At 42.0% G+C, this 27,469-nt stretch overlaps 1 protein-coding gene across 2 annotated transcripts in view; it reads right to left on the bottom strand.

The window, feature by feature from the left end:
- Window positions 1–27,469, bottom strand: part of NEXMIF (neurite extension and migration factor) — a 492,764-nt gene that overhangs the window by 9,376 nt on the left and 455,919 nt on the right. The gene's annotated exons all lie outside the window — the stretch shown is intronic.

Below are 27,469 nucleotides of genomic sequence, written 5' to 3'. Positions count from 1 at the left end.
TGTTTAAATAGTTATAAGCAAACAGAAGCTTTTGTTTTTACAGTACCAACAAAAGCTAGGTGATTTCAGATGTCTTATGCTCAAGCTTGTTTCTTTCCTGACTGAATTTGAGCCTGGCAGTGTTTTTGAAATCTGCAGCATGGCAATTATTTCATCATTTTTTCAATTGTAGAAAGTAATGAAAAAGTGCAAATAACACTGAAAAAAAGCAGCAAAGTATTTGTGCTGTAGAGATGTACTGTAGAAAAATCACGTGATCATACCTGAAAAAAACTGCAAAGAAATGTCATGTGTGAACACAGCAAAAACATGCCTGCTTTTTTCTGGTATCAGGGATAAAAAGAATCATAGAATGTTAGAGTTGGAAGGGACATCCAGGGACATCCAACCTCCTGCTCAATGCAGGATTCACTAAACCATGTCTGCCCAGCTTCTGTTTCAAGACTTCCATTGAAGGAGAACTCACCATCTCTCGTGGCAACATGTTCCACTCATTGATCACCCTGTCAAAAAGTTTTTTCTAATATCTAATCTGTGTCTCCTCCCATTCAGTTTCAACTCATTGCTTCTCGTTTTCCATGTGCAAATTAGAATAAAGCTGATCCCTCTACAGTATGACAGCCAATGAGATATTTGTAGACAGTTATTAAGTCTCCTCTCAGTCTTCTTTTTGCAAGCTAAAAATTCCCAAACCCTCTAACCGGTCCTTGTAGTACATAGTTTGCAGACTGCTCACCATTCTGGTAGCTCTTCTTTGAACTTGCTCCAGTTTTTCAATGTATTTTTTTAAAATGTGGTGCCGAGAACTGGACACAGCATTCCAGATGAGGTCTGACCAAGGAGGAGTAGAGGGGAATAATTACTTCACGAGATCTAAACTCTAAGCTGCTGCCAATAGAAGTCAATGTGTCCTTGAAAAACACGTGCTGCACATGGATTGCGTCCATGTGGCAGCTGTGTGCAGTCCATATTTAACATTGTAAAGGATACGTGAAGCTTTGTAATTTATTTATCCATCCATGAAAAAACATCGATAACACACTGATCCAAAACACTGATGACACACTGAGCAAATACTGATACACTGATCCAAAACACTGATGACGTTGATACCATTTTTATGCGTACATGAACACTGATGTCTGAATTGGGCTTAACATACATATAATAAAAGTAGGCACCAATAACCAAATAAAAATTGTACTGAGTGATGACTTATATAGTTAACTTTCAGAGCCCCAGCTGTATGCCTGACTATGTAGGATAGGTCATTAAAAAGAGAGCTCGGAAATGTGAAGATCTGAGATTGAAGGGAGAGCTCAGCTCTATTCTGGGGAGCTGAATACACTAATGATCAAGGTTTCTTCAGCAGTGAACGGATTTGGTTGTTACATGGCTTTCCATATTTTATTCTGCTACAGATTTGAAATAGTTAAAAGCAAATACTCTTATATTGTGTATTTTTAAGAATCTGCAAAGTCTGGAATCTATCACGAATCAGCAAAGATGAATGTAGAAATATCTGAATATATTACAGCACGGGTTTGGGAACTTTTGGTTTTAGATTGTTTTTATGTAAAGTGCAATCTCCTAATAGGTCCAGAATATCACAATCAATGGTTCAGTTAATAGAGTAGTGCACATACATTTTCTTCCGATTCCCAGCAGATTCTCTCTTCAGATGCTCTTCATAGCGTCTGTGTCACTGGAGATCACAGCTGGACACTCTACATTGACGTCGATGTACTACATAACCACACAACCATTCCACTGATATCTCCTAAATCTCAGACTTGGGAATACATTGCCGCTGAATATAACAAAGTTGCTAAGTCAAATGGGAGTTATTTATGAATCCCAAAGTACCCTTGTAACATGGGTCGTTGTATCCCGTCTTTGCTTCTCTTGCCGTTGTTTTTTATGTCTTTATTTAAGAACCCTTTATTTGGCTCATGGGAAACAGACACAGGAGGTGTTGGATTATTACATTTCCAGATAGATATAGAACCACTGGGGTACCAGCGTTCAAAGATGTCTACCACAGGTGAACTTTAGGCAATTCATTGTTTTTTCATTTAGTACTGCCATAAAAATCTAGAGCTTCTTTTTCAACAACTCTCATTTTTGTCACATTAACTTACCCCAATTCATAGCTTATGCCTGTCTGAAATTCAGATGGATTGTTAAATTCATGGCATCATCTCATTTTTTGAGCTTATGTAATGTGAACATATTTTAAAGGTCTTTCCCTTTTCCCCAACTGGCTTCACAATTTTATTTCCTTAGCTCAGCCACTCAGGGGTCAAAGTTATAGGGAACCCATTAACCGATCTGTATGCTTTTGAAGTAAAGGAGGAAAGTACATGAAGGAAGCCCACTCATACACCAAACGCCATGAAGATGATATACTAAGTTGGAGTTGAACCCAGTACCCAAGTTCTGAAAATGCTAACCGCTGAGCCACCATGATATTTACAGACTTGTACAGGTTATGTAAGGTTAGATAAATTAACTGATAAATATGGGGATCTCATCTAAGAGCTAGTGTAGACTATTTTAGAATCAGGTTCAAATTTATGACATTGCAATGATGTTTTATATTGTGCACGCTATACATAAAAGTACAGGATTTGCAAGACCTGTTTTGGAGACTCCATTTGCAGCCATTTTCATTGCACTTGTCATATTTGCTGGAAATAATTGCACGAAATGCAGGGTTGTATTTTCTGGTAAAATGAAGCTGCATGCCACACTTTTTTTTTTGCAACATACTGACAGACTATGAGGTCCGTCTACCATCATTTTTCATTTTCTGCTCCTATGATGAGACAAAAATGTTTAGAGTAGATGTGCAACCAGCCTACGCCTACAGGTTCTGCATGTGCTTACATGTAATAAATCCAAGCGTATGTGCTTCTGAGTGGTGCAACTGAGAAATACATAGCACTTACTTAGCAAAGAAACATCATTAATTGTAAGTATGACCGGATCTGTAATCAGGACCCTGTAGGGATGCTGCAGAATCTTTATGATACAGACTTCCTACTAAACAAAAGGAACAGCAATACCTCACCGATAGCATCATATTCTAATGGCGTCATTGGATTTATCTGCATACTGCAGCTACAATTTACAGCATAAGGTTATGTTAGCAAAAATAAGAAACAATGTCAGATAATGTCAATTATTCCTAGTTGTAGCATAGCATAATATTATGACAGCATGACTGGTCGCTAGCAATGACAAGTTACAGAAAAATCTTAAAGTAGTGCAGCACTTCTCAAAGTTGCCATAGCAGTTTTCATTCCAAATATTGTACAATTCCTATGCGTATTTTTACTTGGTTCGCTATAGAGAGGAACCAGGGTATGTTCTCATTAAATGCTTGAAAGTAGCCAAGGCTTCTCTAGTCAGCATGACGCCTCATAGACAATGCTGACATTTCCAAAATACAATTCAAAGAACAAACACCGTCAAAGGTTTTGATTCTTAAAAAGTTGTTTCAAGACCGAAGTGTATGGAGCAAGGCTGCGCCCACCAGACAGCTTCTGCTCAGGAGTATGCATATCGCATGCATCACCGTCGCTCAGAAACCGGTCTAAAGGGGCCATAAAACAACACATCTTTATATATAGGTTACTGAAGCATGCAGACATCATAGACTGCCCTGAACAATTCTCTAAAGAGGATTTCTCACCAGCTTTACAATGTTAAGGTTGTCCTTTCTTTTGCTAAATGTCTGCAGTCAATATGACTTCTGAATCCTCACAGCGTGTGGAACACACACTGTCTGGATTCTCCAGTGTGGGCTATGAGACCGGGTAGTCATGTGACCACAAGAAAGCAATTTCTATCCTTCCTGTCACATTAGGACTAAATGTGTGCAGCCTCGCTTCATATAAGTGAATTGAGCATGTTTAGTCGAAATGTGGCTGAAAGTATAGCGGGATTGCATACTTTAACCCCTTTCTGACATCTGACGTACTATACCGTCCATGTGACCTGGCACAATTTGACCTTGAACGGTGTAGTACGTCATAGCGATCGGCCGCGCACACTACTGGTGTGCGGCCGATGGCGGCCGGGTGTCAGCTGATTCTCACACAAAGTGCCTGCAGCGGTCACAGACCACTCCTGGCACTTTAGACCCCCGAAATGCTGCAATTGAGCACGATCACAGCATTCTGGGAGCAGGCAGAGGGCTGACAGCCCCTCTGCCTTTGGATCGGTGACCCCACGGCGTGACGCGGGGTCCCGATCGCTGCCATGGTAACCCGATGTCGTCATGAAAAAAAAAAAAAAGGCAAAAAACAATGCTTTATCATACCGCCGAACAAAAAGTGGAATAACATGCGATTAAAAAGACGGATATAAATAAACATGGTCATCTTGTCCTGCAAAAAAACAAGCCCCTATACAGCTCCATCACCGAACAAATAAAAAAGTTAGAGCTCTCAGAATAAAGCGATGCAAAATTAATTATTTTTATATAAAATAGTTTTTATTGTATAAAAGCTCCAAAACATAAAAAAAGATATAAATGAGGTAGGTATTCTGTAATCGTACTAACCCGAAGAATAAAACCGCTTTATCAATTTTACCACATGCGGAACGGTATAACCGCCCCCCCCCAAAGAAATTAATGAATTGCTGGTTTTTGTTCATTCTGCCTCCCAAAAATCAGAATAAAATGCGATCAAAAAATGTCATGTGTCCAAAAATGGTACCAATAAAAACGTCAACTCGTCCTGCAAAAAACAAGACCTCACATGACTCTATGGGCCAAAATATGGAAAAAATATAGCTCTCAAAATGTGGTGATGCAAAAACTATTTTCTGCAATAAATGCGTCTTTTAGTGTGTGACAGCAGCCAAACATAAAAACCCGCTATAAGGCCTCTTTCACACGTCCTGATATTTCCTGTACAGCAGATGCGCCAGGGAAGACGTTTTACAGTAAGCGCTGTTCCCCGGCGCAGGGTGCTGAACACGGCTCTCATCATTCTCCCCTGCTCTGCCAGCAGTTTGCACAAGCAGGGGAGACCAATGAGAGCCGTGTTCAGCACCCAGTGCCGGGGAGCAGCGCTTACTGTAACGCTTCTTTCCCAGCGCCGATCCATGTCACATGGATGACATCCATGTGTGTTATGTGTATGCACGTGTGCTGGATGCTTTGTGGCCCGTGCTGACATTAAAGAACAGACATGTCAGCATATTTTGCGCACGGACACACTGTCCGTGGAAACACACTGACATGTGCACAGACCCATTCACTTGAATAGGCAAATAGTGCTCCATTCCTCCCGAGTCTCTCCGCATGGCTAAGTAGCACTGTACAGCCATTCAGTAGAAATTGTGGGACAAATTTTGTTGCCTTTTTTACCCACTTCTTGTGTGAAAATGTAAAATCTCTGACTAAAACAAAATTTTGGTGGTAAAAATGTAGTTATTTTGTCCTCACTGCCCAATGGTATAAAATTTTGTGACACACCCATGGTGTCAATATGATCACTGCACCCCTAGATGAATTCATTGAGAGGTGTAGTTCGTAAAATGGGGTCACTTATGGGGGGTTCTGCTGTTTTGGCATCTCAAGGGCTCTCCCAGTGAGTCTTGGCACCAGCAAACCACAACAGTAAAATCTGGCGCTCCTTCCCTTCTGAGCTCTGTCATATGCCCAATCAGTGGTTTACCCCCACATATGGGGTAGCAGCGTATTCAGGACAAATTTCACAATAACACTTGGGGTCCAATTTCTTCTGTTACCCTTGGGAAAATAAAAAATTGGGGGTGAAAAGATAATTTTTGTGGAAAAAATGTTTTTTATTTTTACGGCTCTACATTATAAACTTCTGTGAAGCACTTGGGGGTTCAAAGTGCTCACCACACATCTATATAAGTTCCTTAGGGGGTCTAGTTTCCAAAATAGAGTCACTTGTGGGGGGTTTCCACTGTTTAGGCACATCAGAGGTTTTCCAAACATGACCTGGCGTTCGATCTTAATTCCAACCAATTTTGCATTGAAAAAGTAAAACGGCGCTCCTTCCCTTCCGAGCTCTGCCATGCACCCAAATAGTGGTTTACCCCCACATATGGGGTATCAGCATACTCAGGACAAATTGCACAACAACTTTTGGTGTCCAATTTCTCCTGATACCCTTGGGAAAATAAAAAAATTTGGATCTGAAGTACATTTTTTTGTGAAAAAAGTTAAATGTTCATTTTTTTTAAACATTCCAAAAATTCCTTTAAAGCACCTGAAGGGTTAATAAACTTCTTGAATGTGGTTTTGAGCACCTTCAGGGGTGCAGTTTTTAGAATGGTGTCACTTTTGGGTATTTTCTATCATATAGATCCCTCAAATTGACTTTAAATGTGATGTGGTCCTTAAAAAAATGGTGTTGTAAAAATGAGAAATTGCTGTTTAAGGTTTAACCCTTATAACTTCCTGACAGAAAAATATTTGGGCTCCAAAATTGTGCTGATGTAAAGTAAACATTTGGGAAATGTTACTTATCAAGTATTTTATGTGACATATCTCTGTGATTTAAGGGCATGAAAATTCAAAGTTGGAAAATTGTGAAATTTTAAAATTTTTCGCCAAATTTCCATTTTTTTTTCACAAATAAACGCAAGTCATATCAAAGAAACTTTACCACAATCATGAAGTACAATATATCATGAGAAAACAATGTCAGAATCACCGGGATCCAAGGAAGCGTTCCAGAGTTATTACCTCATAAAGGGACAGTGGTCAGAATTGTAAAAATTGGCCCGGTCATTAGCATGCAAACCACCCTTGGGGGTAAAGGGGTTAAAGAAAAGTACGGACAAGCCCTTTAACTGGTAATATAATATTTCTTTTATTTTTTAAGTACTCATCTCTAAGACATAGATATTAGCTTGTAAAGTTTACATTCTAATTTTGCACTGATTCTTCTCTGGGAGCATTTACTTTTTACTCTGCATTACGCCCAAATATAAGCAGACAGCCCTGCTCTCATATGTGATTTCACTGCCGGTAGCAGGGCCAAATTCAAACTCTTATGCCCGTCTAGCAAAGCATTTCCTAATATGTTTTTAATTTAGTAAGAAGAATTTAAATTCCAATTAAATCTTATTAAGCAGAACAAAAATTAAGGTAATCAAACTAACTTAATTATAACCCAGAAAAAGTAATTAACTAAAGTCAAGCTCGGGCGTCGGCCTATATATACTCGTCTGTATTCCTGAAGCTTCTACTCATGAATGTTCAATTATGATCTAGAGATGTCGAGATCCCATGGCCACTTAAATTTCCTCCACTCCCATTCCCCGTTCTGGCCACTCACAGTTGCCATGTCTGATGGCATAGATGCCCCTCCTCCACTACTCTTTAATTCTTGAATATATCTGACAAAGCCAAAACACTACTTCACTGCCGTTTGCTGTAATGTTCCCTTTTGGGGGCATTTAACCGCTTAGTGACAGAGCCAATTTGGTACTTAATGACCAAGCCATTTATTACAATTCTGATCACTGTCACTTTATGAAGTTATAGTTCTCGAATGTTTCAACTTATCCCACTAATTCATAAACTGTTTCTTTATGACATATTGTACTTCTTGCTAGCGGTAAAAATTTTTTTGATATACCTTGTGTTTAATTATGAAAAAAAAGGAAATTTGCTAACAATTTTGAAAATTTTGCAATTTTCAAACTGTAGATTTTTTGTGCCCTTCAATCAGAGAGTGTTGTCACACAAAATAGTTGATAAACAACATTTCCCACATGTCAACTTTACATCAGCATAATTTTGGAAGCATAATTTTTTTTTGTTAGGAAGTTGTTTTTCATTTTTCCAACAAAATTTACGAAAACATTTTTTTAGGGACCACCTCACACTTGAAGTGAGTTTGGGGGTCAATATAACAGAAAATACCCAAAAGTGACACCATTCCAAAAACTGCACCCCTCCAGGTGCGCAAAACCACATTCGAGAAGTTTAGTAACCCTTCAGGTGCTTCACAAGAACTAAAGCAATGTGGAAGGAAAAAATTTACATTTTACTTTTTTCACGAAAAGTTTAGTTTGGAACTAAATTTTTTTATTTTCACAAGGGTATCAGGAGAAAATGAACCACAAAATTTGTTGTGCAATTTCTCCTGAGTACCCTGCTACCCCGTATGTGGGGGAAAGCCACTGTTTGGGCTCAGAAGGGAGAGAGCACCATTTGACTTTTTGAACCCAAAATTGGCTGGAATCATGGTGGGTGCTATGTCGCGCTTGGAGACCCCCTGATGTACCTAAACAGTGGAAACTCCCCAATTCTAAGTCCAACTCTAACCCTAATCCCAACCCTAACCACAACCATAACCCTAACACACCCCAATCCTACACTCAACCCTAACCGTATTCCCAACTATAACCCTAACCCTAGCTTAACCTAAACCTAATTTTACCCCCAACCTTAACCTAGCCCAACCCTATCCCTAATGGAAAAATGGAAATACATTTTTTTTATTTTATTTTTACCTAACTAAGGGGGTGATAAAGGGGGGATTGATTTACTATTTTTTATTTTGATCACTGTGATAGACCCTATCACAGTGACCAAAATGAACCAATAGGAAAAATTTCCTATTGTTGCCGGGTGCAGGCCTGGAGATCTCGGCGGAAGCACTGCGCATGTGCCTGCCATTTTCTTCCCAAAATAAGACGGTGGGGGACAGGACCAGGGGATGCAGGAGGGTACAGGGACACCGGAGGTACCGGGGTGGTTTGGGGGACAACATTTCTCTCTCCTCTGATGTGCTAGATCACATCAGATGAGAGATAAATTAAATGGAGAGAGGGGATCTGCCCTTCAGGGACAGGAAACATACAGAAAAAAGGGCGGTACCTCTCCCTCGAATCAGTTGGTTTCCTGTCGGCAGTCGTTAAGGGGTTAAAACATTTAATAACTTTTTTAAATCTGAATGACCCTGTAACTAGGCCTGTTATATTAGCCACAATTACAGTGGAAATGCAGCCTCCTAGCTACTTAGCATTGCTGTCTGGATCTCCTAGACCCAGTTCCTGCTCCCTTACGAGAGAGAGTGATCATATGACCGCTGGGTTAGGATGATGCGCTGTCAGCGCTTCCTATATGCTGTGTGCCCCCTGCTAGTTCAGCACTGTGTACACTTCGGTCCTCTACTTGCAGCTTGCCTCCCCACTCATGCAACTACAGTCACACGCAGCTGCAATACTACGCTGCAATACTACGCTGCAATACTAGACTGCACTTTACACATCTGTGCAGTCTGTGTTCTCCTCTGCATTGACGCTCTAAAGTTTACGGGTGGCTTGCATGAAATTAAAGGGGGTGTCCACCTTTCTTGTCATTTTTTTAACTTAAAGGAGTTTTCTCATGAACAAAGTTAATTTTTTTTTTAATTAAAATGTTCGTGGGACAACCCCTTTAAATGCAAATAATTTGCTCTAAAAAGATAACTTTTGCAATTACGTTACATTACAAATTTTGCCCCATTTGGCTTTTACAGACTTTCTTTCCCTGCACATTTAACTTTCATGTACAGTAGTCTGTGGCCATAAATCAAGCTGAGAGGAGCTTGGAAAAAGACAGAAAAGAGTTACAAACTCTCCTGTTAGACAATCAGAATGAGCTCACTGACTGATTCTCCAAGCTTTCTCATGTCAGGGCGGCTTTCCTCACACACTGACCAGCTCCTCTGTCCATACAATGGATGCTGGCGGGGGAGCATGTGACCAGGGCGGTCCATCAGCTTTCCCATGTGAGGTGTTTTGGAGGCCTACTGTGTATGTTGATACTTGAAGACGGCTGCCAAAGAGGAGCTGAAATTCTGCTTGTGTCTTAGGGAATGAGCTTCTCTTACTTCACCCACATCTATGGATTGCTTCTACTCTCTTCTTCTGTAATATAGATATACACATACACTCTACATATTCTTAAGTAAATATTTTTGAATAACCCAGAACATAATATAACAGAATTCAACCCATTTTTTTGTAATTCCTAACGTCTTACAATGACAGATAGAAATACAGAACAGCTTTGCTCTTTAGCAGGTCCATTTGCCGTTAGTACTTGGTCTTGTTTCCTGTGTGCTACACGATAGGCGGCTTGGAGCTGACATTCTCCGAGCCAAGTGCAATCTATCATGATTAGCTGGCCCAGCTAAGGAGAGCCCTGCTGTTCCAGTCGGCAGGTGGGGCTGCAGGTCAGAGCTGGCTGAGAATAACTCAGCAATGCCAGCTGGCTTTAGAAATCCTTCTTCAAAGATTTCCTTGTTGCACTGACTATCCGTTTCACTGCTGGCTAGAATTCCCCTTCCTTGTGCAAATGAAAGTAACTCATTCAGAGCTGATCCAATAAATGGAGCTATACGTGTGCATTCATTATGCATACAGCACAAGATGTCAGGGGCGTTGGGCGTCTTTCTGTCTATCTTTGAGGGCAATTTACATAATTTAGCTTGATATGACCTACAGGAGAATGACAGTTGTGCTTCAACCCATAATAACATAATGTGTGACTATGGCAGCATAACGTAACATGTGTTTGTATATATTTGTGTGTGGGTATATCTGTCTATGTATGATGTATCTATGAGAGCATGTGTGGGTAATTAATACAATATATAAAGCTCAATGTGTGTATGTATGTATGTATGTATGTATGTCCAGGATTGGCATCCGCACCGTCGCAGCTACAGCCACAAAATTTGGCACAGTCACACATCTGGACCCCGAGAGCGTCATAGGCTATGTTGTGAGGCGAAATTTTAACCCCACGTGTTCCAATTCATCAAACAATTTTGCCCCTATCTACATAATGGGGAAAAAGTGTATGTATTGGCATCTGCACTGTCGTAGCTACAGCCACAAAATTTTGCACAGTCACACGTCTGGACCCCGAGAGCCTCATAGGCTATGTTGTGAGGCGAAATTTTAACCCCGCGAGTTCCAATTTACCAAACAATTTTGCCCCTATCTACATAATGGGGAAAAAGTGTATGTATGTATTGGCATCTGCACCGTCGTAGCTACAGCCACAAAATTTTGCACAGTCACACGTCTGGACCCCGAGAGCATCATAGGCTAGGTTGTGAGGCGAAATTTTAACCCCGCGCGTTCCAATTCACCAAACAATTTTGCCCCTATCTACATAATGGGGAAAAAGTGAAAGGAAAAGTGTTGGAGGCAAATTGACAGCTGCCAGATGTGAACAAGGGGGACTTAAAGAATGAGAGAGATGGCGCCAAAGAGCATATACCGTACAGTTGCTAAGGTGGGGCCCTGACATGGGATACTCACCACACACGGGGATATGAACACACACACAAAATGCGCCACACACTACCACGTGCTTCAACACATATACCACCCTCAGCACACATTTCACCACACATACACCAACCTCGCCACATAAAAGTCGAAACACAAAAGTCGCCACTCAAAACTCGCCACGCTGTCAAAGAGCTGTTTAAAAGATGAAAAATGAGCTGTAATTGGTTGCTATCAGCAACAGTTTTCTTTGTAGACAGTTGTGGTAACTGAGGCCTATTTTTCTTATCATTTCCATAGTGTTATCGTCCTTCTGTAAATCTGGAAATAACACAATTTATTACCGTGCCAACACAGACCACCCTCTGACACAGACTGCAGGGGGACCCTAGTATCACACAGGATAGGATTAGATACACGGCTCAGCAGTCAGTATCACACAGGATAGGATTAGATACACAGCTCAGCAGTGAGTATCACACAGGATAGGATTAGACACATGGCTCAGCAGGCAGTATCACACAGGATAGGATTAGATACGCAGCTCAGCACACAGTATCACACAGAATATTAGATACACGGCTCAGCAGACAGTATCACACAGAATAGGATTAGATACACGGCTCAGCAGTCAGTATCACACAGGATAGGATTAGATACACGGTTTTTATGTGCAATATAATCATTATAATTTGTTATAACTAACCAGAGTTTGTTACTAAGCCCAGGCAACGCCGGGCTCTTCAGCTAGTATATATATATATATATATATATATATGTATATACACTCACTGGCCACTTTATTAGGTACACCTGTCCAACTGTGTGTTAAGACTTAATTTCTAATCAGCCAATCACATGGCGGCAACTCAGTGCATTTAGGCATGTAGACATGGTCAAGACAATCTCCTGCAGTTCAAACCGAGCATCAGTATGGGGAAGAAAGGTGATTTGAGTGCCTTTGAACGTGGCATGATTGTTGGTGCCAGAAGGGCTGGTCTGAGTATTTCAGAAACTGCTGATCTACTGGGATTTTCACGCACAACCATCTCTAGGGTTTACAGAGAATGGTCCGAAAAAGAAAAAAAATCCATTGAGCGGCAGTTCTGTGGCCGGAAATGCCTTGTTGATGCCAGAGGTCAGAGGAGAATGGGCATACTGGTTCGAGCTGATAGAAAGGCAACAGTGACTCAAATTGCCACCCGTTACAACCAAGGTAGGCAGAAGAGCATCTCTGAACGCACAGTGCGTCGAACTTTGAGGCAGATGGGCTACAGCAGCAGAAGACCACACTGGGTACCACTCCTCTCAGCTAAGAACAGGAAACTGAGGCTACAATTTGCACAAGCTCATCGAAATTGGACAGTAGAAGATTGGAAAAACGTTGCCTGGTCTGATGAGTCTCGATTTCTGCTGCGACATTCGGATGGTAGGGTCAGAATTTGGCGTAAACAACATGAAAGCATGGATCCATCCAGCCTTGTATCAACGGTTCAGGCTGGTGGTGGTGGTGTCATGGTGTGGGGAATTTTTTCTTGGCACTCTTTGGGCCCCTTGGTACCAATTGAGCATCGTTGCAACGCCACAGCCTACCTGAGTATTGTTGCTGACCATGTCCATCCCTTTATGACCACAATGTACCCAACATCTGATGGCTACTTTCAGCAGGATAATGCGCCATGTCATAAAGCTCGAATCATCTCAGATTGGTTTCTTGAACATGACAATGAGTTCACTGTAGTCAAATGGCCTCCTCAGTCACCAGATCTCAATCCAATAGAGCATCTTTGGGATGTGGTGGAACGGGAGATTCGCATCAGGGATGTGCAGCCGACAAATCTGCGCCAACTGTGTGATGCCATCATGTCAATATGGTCCAAAATCTCTGAGGAATGCTTCCAGCACCTTGTTGAATCTCTGCCACGAAGAATTGAGGCAGTTCTGAAGGCAAAAGGGGGTCCAACCCGTTACTAGCATGGTGTACCTAATAAAGTGGCCAGTGAGTGTATATATATATATAATGTCTATGTATCTGTGTGTGCAGAACAAGGAACACTTAAACAACAGAATATAACTCCAAGTAAATCAAACTTCTGTGAAATCAAACTGTCCACTTAGGATGCAACACTGATTGACAATCAATTTTACATGCTGTTGTGCAAATGGAATAGACAACAGATCGAAATTATTGGCAATTATCAAGACACCCTCAATAAAGGAGTGGTTCTGTAGGTGGGGACCACAGACCACATCTCAGTACCAAAGCTTTCTGGCTGATGTTTTGGTCACTTTTGAAAGTTGGTTGTGCTTTTACACTCGTGGTAGCATGAGACGGACTCTACAACCCACACAAGTGGCTCAGGTAGTGCAGCTCATCCAGGATGGCACATCAATGCGAGCTGTGGCAAGGAGGTTTGCTGTGTCTGTCAGCGTAGTGTCCAGAGGCTGGAGGCACTACAGGAGACAGGCCAGTACACCAGGAGACGTGGAGGGGGCCATAGGAGAGCAACAACCCAGCAGCAGGACCGCTACCTTAGCCTTTGTGCAAGGAGGAACAGGAGGAGCACTGCCAGATCCTTGCAAAATGACCTCCAGCAGGCAACAAATGTGCATGTGTCAGCACAAACGGTTAGAAAACGACTCCATGAGGATGGTCTGAGTGCCCGACGTCCACAGTTGGGGGTTGTGCTCACAGCCCAACACCATGCAGGACGCTTGGCATTTGCCACAGAACACCAGGATTGGCAAATTCACCACTGGCGCCCTGTGCTCGTCACAGACGAAAGCATGTTCACACTGAGCACATGACTCTGGTCTGGAGACGCCATGGAGAGCGATCTGCTGCCTGGAACATCCTTCAGCATGACCGGGTTGGCAGTGGGTTAGTAATGGTGTGGGGTGGCATTTCTTTGGAATGCCGCATGGTGTTGGGCTGTGAGCACAACCCCCATCTGTGGACATCGGGCACAGTAAAATGTCAGTGAGAGCTGCTCATAGGATTGCTAGAGAGGCAAATCCGAACCCCAGCTTGAAAGCAAAAGACCTTCAAAAAGATTTAGCAGACTCTGGAGTTATGGTACATTGTTCTACTGTTCAGAGACACCTGCACAAATATGGCCTTCATGGAAGAGTCATCAAAGGAAAACCTCATATGTCCTCAACATAAAATTCAGCATCAGAAGTATGCATAAGAACATCTAAACAATATGATGCATATAGGCAACAAGTCCTGTGGATCGATGAAGTTAAAATAGAACTCTTTGGCCACAATGTTCAAAGGTATGTGGGGAGAAAAAGGGCCCAGAATTTCAGGAAAAGAGAATCTCGACAACTATTAAGCATGGGGGTGGATCAATCATGCTTTGGGATTGTGTTGCAGCCAATGGCACAGGGAACATTTCATGGGTAGAGGGAACAATGGAGTCAATGAAATTTCAACAAATTCTTGATGCAAACCTAACTAGAGGATGGCCCAAACTTTTACATGCCACTGTATATCTGTATAAATATGTGTTCATCTGCCCATGTAATATATACAGTGGGGGAAAAAAGTATTTATTCAGTCACCAATTGTGCAAGTTCTCCCACTTATTTAAATGTGACATCATAGGTAGACCACAATTATGAGAGTCAAAAAACAAATCCAGAAAATCACCTTGTCTGATTTGGCGTGTGTATATATATATATATATATATATACACACATACATATATATATAATGTCCATGTATGTCTGTGTATAAATATCTAAGTGTGCATGTGTGTATATACACTCACTGGCCACTTTATTAGGTACACCATGCTAGTAAGGGGTTGGACCCCCTTTTGCCTTCAGAACTGCCTCAATTCTTCGTGGCAGAGATTCAACAAGGTGCTGGAAGCATTCCTCAGAGATTTTGGACCATATTGACATGATGGCATCACACAGTTGGCGCAGATTTGTCGGCTGCACATCCCTGATGCGAATCTCCCGTTCCACCACATCCCAAAGATGCTCTATTGGATTGAGATCTGGTGACTGAGGAGGCCATTTGAGTACAGTAAACTCATTGTCATGTTCAAGAAACCAATCTGAGATGATTCGAGCTTTATGACATGGCGCATTATCCTGCTGAAAGTAGCCATCAGATGTTGGGTACATTGTGGTCATAAAGGGATGGACATGGTCAGCAACAATACTCAGGTAGGCTGTGGCGTTGCAACGATGCTCAATTGGTACCAAGGGGCCCAAAGAGTGCCCAGAAAAAATTCCCCACACCATGACACCACCACCACCAGCCTGAACCGTTGATACAAGGCAGGATGGATCCATGCTTTCATGTTGTTTATGCCAAATTCTGACCCTACCATCCGAATGTCGCAGCAGAAATCGAGACTCATCAGACCAGGCAACGTTTTTCCAATCTTCTACTGTCCAATTTCGATGAGCTTGTGCAAATTTTAGCCTCAGTTTCCTGTTCTTAGCTGAGAGGAGTGGTACCCAGTGTGGTCTTCTGCTGCTGTAGCCCATCTGCCTCAAAGTTCGACGCACTGTGCGTTCAGAGATGCTCTTCTGCCTACCTTGGTTGTAACGGGTGGCAATTTGAGTCACTGTTGCCTTTCTATCAGCTCGAACCAGTCTGCCCATTCTCCTCTGACCTCTGGCATCAACATGGCATTTCCGGCCACAGAACTGCCGCTCACTGGATTTTTTTTCTTTTTCGGACCATTCTCTGTAAACCCTAGAGATGGTTGTGCGTGAAAATCCCAGTAGATCAGCAGTTTCTGAAATTCTCAGACCAGCCCTTCTGGCACCAACAATCATGCCACGTTCAAAGGCACTCAAATCACCTTTCTTCCCCATACTGATGCTCGGTTTGAACTGCAGGAGATTGTCTTGACCATGTCTACATGCCTAAATGCACTGAGTTGCCGCCATGTGATTGGCTGATTAGAAATTAAGTCTTAACACACAGTTGGACAGGTGTACCTAATAAAGTGGCCAGTGAGTGTACATGTGTGTCTGTCTATGTATGAATCTATTTATGAGTGTGTGTTTGTATATATAGTTGTATGTTTATATAGAAAATGGAGAAGTTTGCCATTTTTATTATAGGTACATTCAACTGTGAGAGACAGAATCTTAAAAACAATTCCAGAAAATCACATTGTATGATTTTTACATAATTAATTTGCATTTCATTGCATGAAAAAAGTATTTAATACAACAGAAAAATAGAACTTGCGGTAATATTTGGTACAGAGGTTAGACCTTTCCTGTAGCTCTTGAATAAGTTTGCACACAATGCTGCAGGGATTTTGACCCACTCCTCCATACCGATCTTCTCCAGGCCTTTCAGGTTTCGGTGCGGCTGTCGCTGGGCAACATTGAGTTTCATCTCCCTCCAAAGGTTTTCTATTGGGTTCAGATATAGAGACCATTCCTGGACCTTGAAATGCTTCTTACGGAGTCACTCCTTAGTTGCCCTGGCTGTGTATTTCAGGCAGTTGTCATGCTGGAAGACCCGGCCAATGCACTTACTGAGGGAGGTTGTTGGCCATAATCTCGCGATACATGACCCCATCCATCCTCCTTTCAGTATGGTGCAGTCGTTCTGTCCCCTTTGCAGAAAAGCACCCTTAAAGTATGAAGTTCCCCCACCATGCTTCACGGTTGGAACGGTGTTCTTGGGGTTGTACTCATCCTTTTTCCTCCAAACATGGCGAGTGGAGTTAATACCAAAAAGTTCTATTTTGGTCTCTTCTAACCATGTGACCTTCTCCCATGCCTCCTCATCCAGATGGTCACTGGCAACTTTCAAACGGGCCTGGACATGTGCTGGCGTGAGAAGGGGGACCTTGAGTGCCCTGCAGGATTTTAATCCATGATGACATAGTGTGTTACTAATGGTAATGTTTGAGACTGGGGTCCCAGCTCTCTTCAGGTCATTGACCAGGTACTCCTGTGTAGTTCTGTGATGATTAATGACCTTTCCCAGAATTTTCCTTACCCCATGAGGCAGAATCTTGCATGGAACTCCAGACCGAAGAAGATTGACAGTCATCTTGAGTTTCTTCCACTTTCTAATAATTGCTCTAACAGTTGTTGCCTTCTCACAAAGCTGCTTGCCTATTGTCCTGTAGCCCATGCAAGAATTGTGCAGGTCTACACTTTTGTCCCTGGTGGAGAGGTTGGAGTGTGACTGAGTGTGTGGACAGGTGTTTTTTATACAGGTAACGAGTGAGAGACAGAATTCTTTCTGGTTGGTAGGTGATCACATACTTATTTCATGCAATAAAATGCAATTTAACTATTTAAAAATCACAGAATGTGATTTTCTGGTTTTTATTTTTAGATTTTCTCTCACAGTGAAGTATACCTACAATAAAAATTACAGACCTCTCCATTCTTTGTAGGTGGGAAAAATTGCAAAATTGGCAGTGTATCAAATACTTATTTTTCCCACTGTATATGTCTGCCTATTCATGCATCATATAGCCACCTCCATTATCTGTCGATGGTACATCCCATGCAGTGGCTTGTATTGCCATGGTGCTTCATGTTCCTGTTCTTCCTTCCAGATCTGCCATTGTTGCTGCCATAGGCTTTCTATCAGCATCTCATCTTTTGGCGCCATTCTTCTGATGTATTCCTGGATACTCCTTGTTTCATCCGTGATGGTGACTTGGATGCTTATCAACTGGCTGCACTTCTCCAGTCCAAAGGACATCCCGATGTTTTCACTGTGGATCCTTTTCAGGTGGATCAGTGAATCGATGTCTCGTTTGTTTTTTGCATACAGCTTGATGTCATCCATGTAGAGGAGGTGGCTGATGAGGCATATAAAACTTCTTTCTCACCCCCCACCGGGGGTGATCTCTTTTGTCCTTCCTCATTCTCGGATCCTCTACCAGAGGCCTGGAAGTTTGAGGGTTCTGCGCAGTATCTTAGTTGTTCCCAGCATTGCGCTTTTATATATATATATATATATATATATATATATATATATACATACATACATACTTACTGTCATGGCCAAAAGTATTGGCACCCTTGAAATTGTTCCAGAAAATGAAGTATTTCTCCCAGAGAATTACTGTATATATTTATATATAACTTACATCTATCTATCTATATATGATAATAGAATTTAAGATGTCGTGTAATGAACTGCCTTTGTACTTAGCTCACCTATAAAAGGACATGGTACAAAAATGATGAAATGTGTTTGCCAATTTTCATTAGGTACATAAAGCCATTTACAAGGCGCCAAGGCTAAAGAAAGAAATATAACATTTGCAGACAGATCTGGGAGATTTGCTTGGAAGGAGTAAAGGTCGGCCATCACGTAATAATGTCTGATTTTCCATATGAGTAGCATGAGTGGCAGTTGTGCAGGAAAGGAGGCAATGCTTCAGGCATGTGCAGGGGCATGAGAAGATTGATTGCAGCCCTGAAAATAGTTGGGTAGTTGGGCACAAGCAGATTGGCCAAATCTGGTTTTCTGACAAGTGCACCTGCTAAAGCTCAGAGATTGAGATTTAATATTCCAGGCAGGAGTCTGCCAGCTATAATCATCCCGCGCACGTTACTCTACACAATGGTTAGCCGGGCGATGAGGACACATGCTTGGCTTTATGAACCCAGCAGTGGATTTTACCTGTGGCTTCAATTATTGGCTAATTCACCTAGTGAGACGTGCCCGGTCCTCATGCCAGAATTCACAAAGCTAATATTACGCAACAATCACATATTCTAGATCTGTATGTGATATACATTCATGTTACTTCTTGTATATTATTACCAGGTTTACAAAACTAAATCACAAGTCAAGCACTAATGAGAACATCCACTGGCTAAAACGTCAGAGGAAAGGTGGACAATGTGACATTTCGGGCACATGTGATTCTACATAGCTTTCATTTGTTACTCAGCTGAGAATAAAAATATAAGAGAGGAATTGTATTTAAAAATGCCCCCAATCCCAACTAATGCATGAGAGAAAAGAGGACCTGCCGGCTCTTTGTCAGTATTTATTTTAGAACTTTGCATCGTGCCATTCCTCAGATATTAAGGGGGTTTTACACATAGCAATATCGCTAGCAATATCGCTAAAGCAGCACCGATTTTGTGACACAGCAGCAATATTGCTAGCGATATCGTTATGTGTGATACTTACCGCCGACCGGCTCCCCCGGTGTCTGTCACTGATTGCACAAGATCGGCCAGGTCCATTTCTCGTCGGCTTCCTGCTCGCGCCGACGAGCGACGCGTGGACGCGGGCGGGAGGACGTCAGCATCGCTGCATGTGAAAGGTAAGTAATGACCGCTGCTACGTCGCTACATCGCTAGTTTGGCAGTTCACTAGCGACCATTTAGCGATGCACCAGCGATCCTGACCGGGTCGTATCGCGGTGCATCGCTAAATGTAAGGGGGCCTTTACTCCTGGAAAAGTTTAAATATGTTTACAATGCTATTTTACCATTCCCCTTGACAATAAGGTGTCTCTCTACACAGTCTGTCCTGTCTAATCAATGCTCATAATGTGAGACCCACCCTGCTGGTAACAGAATTGTAACACCCTGCTGTCAATTTATTCATCTGTTTCCAGAATAACTAACAGAGGAACAGTAAAACATGGTGTTTTAAGAAATATTCTCCAGAATTGCTATATTATGGGGGAATACAAGTATTCACAAAAGCAGACCTTTCAGGAGGGTTGACAGATCCTCTTAAACTGAGCTTTCTAGAATCAGAACATTGATGGTCTATGGCTGCAGCCTTTACAACGTTTATATCTGATGTCTAGTAATGAGCGCAAGTGCTCATTACTCGAGTTTGCCTAGGGTACTTGTGTATGCACCGAGTATCTCAGGTGCTCGAGTGACATGTTCAACTCCCTGCATGTTTTGTGGCTGTTAGACATCCAAAAAACATGCGGAGATTGCTTGTCAAACACGGGCAATCCCCGCATGTTTTATGGCTGTCTAACAGTTGCAAAACATGCTTCTGCGGGCAGGGTGGCCACTAGGAATTTCGGGGCCCCATACCGGCAAAATTTTCGGGACCCCCTTGAGACTCCACCCAGGCTCCACCCCAGCCCCGCCTCCACCCCTCAAACTGTCCACAGTCCCACTGCTCTCTCTTGGAAAAACTCCTCTTCTCACCAATCACAAATTAACAGTTCCCATCACCAGATCACATATATAGCCAGCAGCTTTTGTTTTGGCCAAAAGATTTTTTAAGCCACCACCATTACAAGGTAGACTCTTTTGGCCGGACCCTACTCCAACTTATTAAACATTTGTTAAAATATCCAATACAATTTAGGTATATTTTTATTTATTTTCAATTTTTAAAATGACCAATAATATCACATACAAGGGACAAATACCACCGGACCATGTCCAGATCACATATTTCCACCACATGGTGACCAATAATACCACATACAAGGAACAAATACCACCACACCATGACCAGACCACATATTACCACCACCTAGTGACCAAATAATAGCACATACAAGGAACCACTATTGCCATTAAACACAGGAGATCTGTACCTGGTATGCAGTGTCTGTGTACAGGTAATACAGTGATTACCAGTGACATTATACACAGGAGCTCTGTATACAGTATCAGTGTACAGGTAATACAGTGATCAATGACATTATACACAGGAGCTCTGTATAAAGTGTCAGTGTAAAGGTAATACAGTGATCACTGGTGACTTTGTACACAGGGCCGCTCTATATAGTATACAGTGTATAGTATCAGTGTACAGGTAACATACTGACTCTCCAGTGACGTCTCTAGGTGAAGTCCTTCATCTTCACTTTTCATCTTCATCCAGCCCTGGCAGCCATCACTTCCAGCCAGGGCTCATCTCTGCAGGAAATACCACAGTTATCTAGAGCACCGCTTGCAGAACACATTACTTATTTTTTCCCAACTTCTAAACTACACCAGATGAAGAAAAAAAGGCGACCTAGTGTTGCTCTGCAAAGCAACAGGACTGCCCCCCCATTTAAAACAGTATCCTCAAAAAATAAAATAAATACATCACTGCAGTAATAATATCTCTTAATTAGCCCCTATTGCAATAATATCTCCCTTCCTGTCCCCATATGTTCTCCCATCCTGCTATCATGAGTATCCATTCTGCCCCCATGTGATGTTCCATCCTGCCCCATATGATCTCCCCATCCTGCCCAATGATACTGCCCCTTCTGTCCCATGATCCTGCCCCATAAATCTCCATCCTGCACCATCCTGCCCCATCTGTCTCCACCCTGCCCCCTTGGTCTCTATTCTGCCCCGTGTCTCCATTCTGCCCCGTGTGTCCCCCATCTTGCCCCTGTGTCTCCCATTCTGCCCCCATGTCTCCATTTTGTCCCACGAAGGATGGAGACACATGGTTCATGTGGTGCCACTAATCTAAGTTTCCTGTAACCTGTCTTCTGTTATCGGCACTGCTCCAGACAGTCTCCAGCAGTTTGTAATCTGCCAGATCATTCAGGTGTTTGCTGGGTGCTCTGGAAGTCACAACCCAATGTAAGGCTGAGACCCAGAATGTGGAAAGGACAAAGCTCTCATAGACTTACACTGAGAGCTTGTGACCGTTACCGCTGACTTCCGCTCAGTCAAGAGCTGCTGTCACAAAATTGGCGGCGTGGTGCCGGAGCGGCACCAGGAAGAGCAGAAGACAGTGGCTGGTAAGTAGAATACTACGGATAGGAAACTTACATTAGTGGCACCACTCCAGTACTAAAATAAAAAATTATGGGATGGTGCTTGAAATGTTTTAATTAAAAGGTACAACTTAAAGAGGGTTTTCTCATAATCAATCTTCAGGAGCAAACAGTTCCTCTGACACCAGGATTCTTGGTTGCAGGGGTTGTGTGCTCTGAATGATTGTCATTCTGGACCCGCGCCATGGTTGCACCACTGGTCCAAACTATGTCGTCTCTCAGGGTACCAACAGAAGCAGAGGCAGTTTTGCATCTGCAGCATGGGAGGGACTAAAGCTGGTTGGAACCAGTGATCCGGCCAACTTCAGAATGACACAAGCAGGCTGTAAAGCATGGAGCCTACAAGCGGCGAGAGCTTCTTGCCAAGGTGACCAATTACTATGAGGCTGCAGGTTGGCCCGTTGACCTAGGCAACAAAATGTAATGTAATAGTTTACATTATTGAGAAAAGAGAGGGATTTTAATAAGAGGTAAATTGCAATGTTGCTGTGAGGCTCTGAGCCATGTTCCTGTTCTGTTTGACTTTGCCCTTACTTTTGCCCTTATCAAAGATGGAGTAAGTAGCTTCACAAGGGGCCATCTTGTTCCTGTTTGACTTTGCCCTTACTTTTGCCCTTATCAAAGATGGAGTAAGTAGCTTCACAAGGGGCCATCTTGTTCCTGTTTGACTCTTCCTGTTTCCTACCTGCTGTGTACAAAAGGGACTCAGCACATTATACCTGTGCTTGTGTATCTGGATCTTCACCTGCTGCCAAGCTTGGAGAACTCGCATTGTGCCTGCTTCTTCTATACCTCGGGATTCCCCGTTTGTTACTTACCTGCCGTCCTGCCTGACCGCCTCTGCTTCATTCATCTCTGCGGCCTGCTCTCCGCTTGAAGCCTGGTCCAGGCTCAGGACTTTAGGACTGTGTGCTCCCGGACCTCAGACTCTCGCCAGTTGGTTCGTACAGACTCTACCTGTTGCCAGAACTTATATCTGCTTACCGTGTAATACTGAAGCCTGCTTCCTGCAATACCCCTGAACTATCTTTGCATAGTACTGTGACCTGTTGCTACAATACAATACTGAACCTTTGAACATATACTGTGTCTGTCTTCTCTGACCCATGCTACCGAGTTCCATAGAATCTATAGTACCAATTTGACAGTTGCTTTTTTTTACAAGCACTTTACAATTCTACCCTTCTAAGAACTTGAGACCCTTTAAACCAGAGGAAAGTGACCAACAAAAACATCTATTCTGAGGACAAGAATGAACGTTTACTTTGGACTAAGTACACTTTATGTTGGAGTCGGTGTAGAATGGAGCAGCACAATAGGTTGCATTTCACTCTACGAGATACAAATCGGTAGTGGTATCAAGCACAGAAAGAAGTAGGGTGCTGCCCTGGGACAAACCATGGTGGCAAAGTCCAGTAACTCAATCCACAGAGGTCACTCCAACCTCCCACTCCCACAGAAAGGCGACATTCTGACTGTGTGCAGCCATTATAGGAGTAATGAGCCCCAGTAGATTGAGCAGTCATGACAAATGACACGATCAGGCCATCAGAAGCACGCTGGATTATTGCTTCAACTATTCAAGACGTACGGATTCCAGAGCACTGCTGCGAGGCGGCTTCGTCACACAGTGAAGCAAGCCGAGCTGTTAAATTAGGATTTATTGAGATTTGCAAAGAGGGGAAAAATAGATATTTATAGTACAAGAGAGACTGATGAAATGATTCATTTCTGATTTCCAGAGGACAAGCAATGATTAACTCTTTCTGTGCTCATGAATATCATCGCTTGCCCCGAGGAGAATGCATGTGCTATGCTAAAAATCACAATTTATAATTCCTGTTACAAATCTGTAGCTAAAATCTGCCTGCATACTCATTCCCTCCCAGCATACATGGGTCAAAAACTGTTGGCTACAGATGCTAACCATTGGTCCTATAGAGGGCGCTCTTCAACAAGCCAATTACAGTACATGAGGAAAAAACCCTGTTGCAAATACATGGAGGTAACAGTGCTATGTACAGCAGAAAATCTCTCACTGCTTTCCACTGTGTCTTAATCTGTCTACTATATCACTTTAATCGTATAAACCGATCATGAAGATTTGCACATAAAAGAACATAGGCTGAGCGCCATATGAAGCAGGGTTCTAGCAGATTATGTAACTGGATGATGTCTGGTCAGGAGTAAACAAATTATCTGTAAAAAAAAAAAAAAAAAGCCTTGAGAAGAAGAAAAAGCAAAAAAAAACAACTTAGCACGTTTTTTTTCCCATCATGCTGATCTAGCTGCCAATGTCTCATTCTTCTGCAGGACTTATATAAATTCCAAGGCTTCTATTTCATTGCAACTAGATTTTAATTGTTCGTTTTGCTGTGAGTTTCCTTAGAGGCTGAATAGCTTGAAAGGTGTTTAACATATATAGAAAGAGAATGACACAAACTGACATATTTGTAAGACTGTAATAAAAAAAAGTTGCCTCAAGGAAACCATTGTTCAAAACTCAATAGAGAGTGTGAAAAGAAGTGTATATGCAATATACATCAATTAAAAATGGCGCGTGGTTGCATATATACAGCACTTTATATTTTCCTCTGTAAGTGCACTGTGCCATTTCTCCTATTGTGGAATGTTGGTCCAGCTTCACTGCATAGTCCGGGCATAAAGAACTGTGTGCAAAATAGTTACTGTATGTGGATGTAAGAGGGAGTATGCATATACAGACATGTGCAAAAGCTAGCCTTATAGCTAGTCAGAGCCGATGTGGATTTACGTAATAAGTTGAATAAGTTGAAGGAGAAGTAGTGCATATGCTCACATGCACACTAGGAGTAAAAAGATCAATGGAGCTATGATAAAGAAGGCAGTGGTATATTAAGCGAAAACCTCATTGTCATGAATTTGCCACATTATGCTGGGACCTGTGGTACATTTGAGATTAAAAGATCGTGGCGATTAGCTGAACACAAGTCTTGTGGCATGGAAAGGGATTAGAGTTCCTTGTGGTCTATTGGCAGTACTACATATTGGAGCCACACTCTTCTATTATATAAACTTGTGTCTGGCTTCCCTCTATGCAAGCATTAGAATATTCAGTCTGTTCCTGGCTGCATTGGAGAAGGTGTTTCTGGAGTGTCGCTTTTCTCGTTTTGAGATTGTTTATGCAGTTTGGTGTGAATACCTCTTCCTTCCACTTGTTGGCGGTTCTTCAAGGTGCTTTTCTGCCCCGTTACTGAGTACCCATCTTCCCTTTGTATTTTATCCTGTGTGCCTGTCGTTTGATTGTGCCTTGGTTTGCCCGTCTGTCCAGCCGGTGTTACCCCTGCCTTTCCTCACTAGGGGAAGGGTGAAAGCTGCATAGGATTTCATGAAATCACAGAGAGGTACAAGAACGAGGCATCTCCACCTTCAGGGGTAACCCCCGGGGTTAGGGATAGACTAGGGTTCCTTTTCCCCGTCATTCCCCGTAACAGTGTGACACTCATAATCACAAAAATAGGTGGGTCTCCATCTGTAGACATAAATAAATGGAGTTTTGATTTCTGAACCACCCATCATGAAAACATATGTAAAAGTAGGATAAATATATGATAAATATAATTAAACTGTCCCAAAAAGATGTGAACAAGTGCAGGAAATTCTGCAGCTAGCAGTATTTCCCAAATCAAATGGATCAGAGTGAATCTGGACCACAAGGTCAGGGAGGTAGGTGGAAAGTATCCAGCAGGCAGATAAACAAAGAAAATGAAGGCAATACATCATTTGAAAAAAAAAAATACTATTTAATAGCTCATAATGGTGATGTTTCCAGGTGTGAGCCTTTCTCAAGGTTAGCTTGACACTTGGTGTCTAAACGTCACCATTATGGGCTATTAAATAGCATTTTTTTTCCACTTTTTTCAATTGATGTACTGCCTTCATTTTCTTTGTTTATACATTAAGGACTTGGTCCATGCCTGGGAGCCTTAGCATCCTAATTCCATTACTGGTGCTGTTTCTATTTTATTTAGATAGATAGTAGATAAATAGTAGAAAAAAAAGATTAACAGTTCAGAATAGACCGTGCTGCTGTAGAAAGGAAACATAGATTGTGCTATGCAGTTTGTTTTTTTAAAAACGAGCTCGGTGCCAGCACGAAATGCATAAAAATAAAAACTACGAAATTGCTATTCCACACTGGAACTGCTTCCTTTCTGCAGCAGTGAGGTCTACTCTGAAACGTCAGATTCCTTTTTCTACTATCGATATCGATAATTTAATTGATATGCAAAAGAGGGTTGACGTTCATTTGCCAACAGGACTGCAGCAGCTGTAATATTCATGGGCAATTATTGGAGTTGTGACAATGACAACTGTTTCAGGTGAGCATCTCCATAATTACCTTCTCATCTGTGCCTTTCAATATCACCCTATGTGGGCTTGCCCCCTCCACTCCCTTTTTTTAATGATAGATAGATAGATAGATAGATAGATAGATGTAGATAGGCAGAATGAGGTGAGGTGCTAGCAGAAGTTGACTTCAATGCACTCCAAACTTCTGCCTGCCCACATCAACAGAATAAAGACCACAGAAGCAGAGCAATTAAAAAAAGTGGAAGTGACACCGGGCAGTGATGTTTTTGCATTGATACGGGTTAAATAGATGATGTGCTTAACTTCAAAGATTTTTTTTCAATTCTTGTAATAACCCTTTAATGGAGGGTTCGCACAAGACATACGGTAAGTTGCAAAAAAACAATTGTTATAGCGTTCACTGCAGTAAATGATTCAGTTTTTTAACTCAATATTCACCATAAATTTCACCCTGCTCATTCAAAATGAAAATGTCGGCAACATGCATTGACATGCTGTATAATAATTAAACGTTATTGTATTATTAGTATTATAATCTATTAGTATTAGTATTATAATCTACACCGTACGTTCATTTCTGCTTAGATTGTTTCGATCTCATCTACAATGATGTTTTTGTAATAATCAGGGTGGAAAATTGCAGCGTATCTTTCCTATGTAAAGGTGCCAAAGGGTTACAAATAAGAACATCTTTAAAAAATTTCCTACCTCTCCACCGTTGTGGTGCACCGATGAATGTATGGCAAACCTTACTTTCCAATTACCTCCTCCATCAGTTTAGGTTATGGTGCTTATGGCCCTTACTCTTTGTCTTATGCATGGACACATAATTTTACTCTTGCATTTCATTCTCAACTGTCTCTTCCCATTGAGGCTTCTGAGGTGCTGGATCCTAAATTATTGATAGTTGCACCTCTGTGCACAGTGTACTCCCACCAGATCAAATCTTACCAATCTTGAAAAACATCTCGAAAAAGTTCTTTGGCTGCCATTCCTCACTTTGGACTTGTGGGCTAATTGGGCATGATCTAAGGAACTGCACAAATTCTTACACATTTATATAACTGCTGGTCTACTAGTCACCTAGTGATAA

This window comes from Dendrobates tinctorius, unplaced genomic scaffold, assembly GCF_039654945.1.
Source record: "Dendrobates tinctorius isolate UK_male_01 unplaced genomic scaffold, ASM3965494v1 ptg000231l, whole genome shotgun sequence".
NCBI classification, from domain to species: Eukaryota; Metazoa; Chordata; class Amphibia; order Anura; family Dendrobatidae; genus Dendrobates; species Dendrobates tinctorius.
Note: the sequence above shows the minus strand (reverse complement) of the source record. Positions and strands in the feature narration are given on the sequence as shown.